The following is a 3,034-nucleotide window of genomic DNA, read 5'->3' as shown; positions in this document are numbered from 1 at the left end:
GGTGAGAATCCGCTAGATTGACCTATAGAATCCGCTAGAAATCCGCTAAACACAATATTACGCACGTATACTAAACAATATGCAAATGTTAAGTAAATATACAAATGTTAAATACTCACCACTTTGTTCAGCGAAAAAATTATGCCTTCCTCTTCTTCCTTTCAGTCTCTATAGAGGAAGAGATTGAACCAGCTTCTGGTGCCTTTGATATCAATGAACTGTATGCCACCATTGTACCTATTTCCTTCACTTTTTTGGGCAGTTCATATGAATGGGCAACATTTTGCAGCTCTTCTGAGTCCACTTTTTATTGCAATAATCGCAGACTGAACTTGTATTCAACCGATTTCTGAGCTTTGATTTAATACTATTTAGCTGGCTAAATAGTCTCTCAACTTCAGCATTAGAGTGGCGGAAGTACACTGATAGTTAATTCACAGAGGTCACGTAAAGGATACTCTGATAATCTTTTACCTCAATCCAAAATTTTACTGTTGACGTGGTCTCGTTACCATTTAACAATTAAGTTGCGCCACTGATTGTCAATTCGGTCTTTTTGGGGGATGGTACCAAAAAGTTCAACTATCTCTTCTGTTGGTCCTTCACAAGTCTGAGACATTCCACTACTGTAAACTGAGACATTTTCTTCGAGATTTTGAAGTTAGCAGAAGTCTTTTCTCATTACAGAGACTGGTAACACAAGATAAACAGCGATTACGAAGATCACACTCTGCTTTTCTGATAGCTTTGAGTTGGTGCAAGTCTTTTCAAATTCTATCCTAAATATTCCCTCGGGTCAATGTGAGAGAGATGGGTTGCTCATTACTCATTCTATTTACTTTAAATTTCCGGTTTTTTTAATATCAGAAGTGGACTGATGAGGTTTTAATTACTCATATCATCATGTATACGAAATCGCCAGAACTTCCGCCAAATCCAGTGAAAATGCACCAGAAAATCCGCTATCCGCAAAAGATCTAAGCCATATGCGTTTTGAAAGTTCAATCCTCTAGACTTAGCGAATTTTCCCCCAAAATGCCAACACTGACGACTACCCACAATTGCTTGAGTCTGTTGTGAGAGTACAATAACAGTAAGAGAATCTTGGGAACAACAAGCGTTTATATAGTTGAAACGATCCTAGATGGCAGTAAATATCCTTTCCATCTCCATCTATAGCTCTGGGTGGATTCAAACTTCAGCTGTACTGTAAATCTCTATCACTTAATGTATTTACTACTGACTTAAAAATATCTTCTTATAACAAGTGCGCATGCTTTAAATGGCCCCAAGCTGCCCTTGATATTGGTCAGATTTCAAAAACATTCTGGGGGTGGGGGGCGTAACAATGCACCCCCAAATCCCCAGTTGGGTGCTCGCTGCGCTCAAAGACAGGAATGAGTGTAAAATAGTCGGTAATAATACTAGCTGGGTTTTTCTAGGAGTGGGACCTCAAGTCACAGTGACATCATTTTATTTGGTTCAAAGACTATTTTAAGAAAGATGGGAAAGAAAGGCGGCACGTAAGCCCTTTGATTGGCCAGGATCAACGGATGGGGATAGTGTGCAGGCGCGGGCGTCACCATCACCTGTGTGCTGTAGGCACCTGCACAAAAAACAGATCACCCTGAGCTTGTTTCACGTTGCTATACATCAGTGATCATAGAGAATTTTCTGTGTGATATTGCATGTGTGTGTGTCAGTATGTATATGTGTATGTGTGCTACACATTAAGAAGGTCAGAACAGGAACGTCAAGGTAATGAATAACACGGTCAGACATATAATATAATCAACGACCTTACCAGCCAGGATTCGAACCCTTGACCTACTAGGTGGGACTAGGGAACTACCGACCAACCCACAAGGACACTGTAGTGGACATCTCCCCACAACTGCCTACAACTGCGTAGCGGCGTCACCAAGCTGCTACCATCCTCCCTAGCAACCAACCAGATGTTACCGTATCTTAGCAACGGAACTAGTCACCGGCGACTTTCGGTTTTCCCAACATGACTCATAGCGGCTGCTGGTATATAAGCTCTGTCTCTCCATTGAGATTCATTCTGACCATTCTTCTACAACAAGCAACACCTCTTCTCCGCCGCTGCCTGGCAGCCCTCGCTTCTCCTCGCCTGCCTGGCGGTCCTCGCCCCGCCAGCGAGCATGGCGACCCACCAGCTGTCCTTCTGAGCTTCCTCACCAACCAACTCTCATTCTGCCCATCTTCCTGAACAAGCAACACCTCCTCCAGCAAGCTCCACGCTGTTAACATTTATTTCAACCAGGAGGCCAGCAACAGGCAACACCTTCTAACGAAGCTCCTGCACATCTACCTCCTTCAACACGCTACTCACCGAACGTCTTCTACTGAGCAGCTCCCCACCACACGGCATCTCCAGCACCAGACTGTCTATCATATAACTTATATATTATACAAGAAAACCACATTAGAGTTTCCTTCCATCCTGAGTGCTAGACAACATTAATATCTCGATACCCCTACAACACTAAACGCAGTCCTAGGCTCTGTTATATTTCAGACAAAGTCTGATCATTGAGCTGATGGCGCCGTGAACCTCATTGGGAACTGCCCGTGCCCTCAGTGTGGTGTGTCAGTAGCATTTTACCGAATCTAGCTGGTATGAAACACGAGGTACCATATATATATATTCATTTTTAGTCCATATAACACGCGGACTTTGAACATATAATCAACGACCTCACCAGCCAGGATTCGAACCCTCGACCTACTGGGAGGGACTAAGATTATATATATATATATATATATATATATATATATATATATATATATATATATATATATATATATATATATATATATATATTCATTAGCCAATAAACAGTTATTATATATATATATATATATATATATATATATATATTTCATTAGCCCAATAGCACGCAGACTTCTACATACAATCAACACCTCAACCCGCCAGGATCCGAACCCACGGCCCACGAGCCCATAACTGTGAACTGAGAACGCTACCTCTGGACCCCAGGATACTAAA

Source organism: Homarus americanus, unplaced genomic scaffold (genome assembly GCF_018991925.1).
Source record: "Homarus americanus isolate GMGI-L3 unplaced genomic scaffold, GMGI_Hamer_2.0 scaffold3185, whole genome shotgun sequence".
NCBI classification, from domain to species: domain Eukaryota; kingdom Metazoa; phylum Arthropoda; class Malacostraca; order Decapoda; family Nephropidae; genus Homarus; species Homarus americanus.
This window is presented reverse-complemented; position numbering follows the sequence as displayed.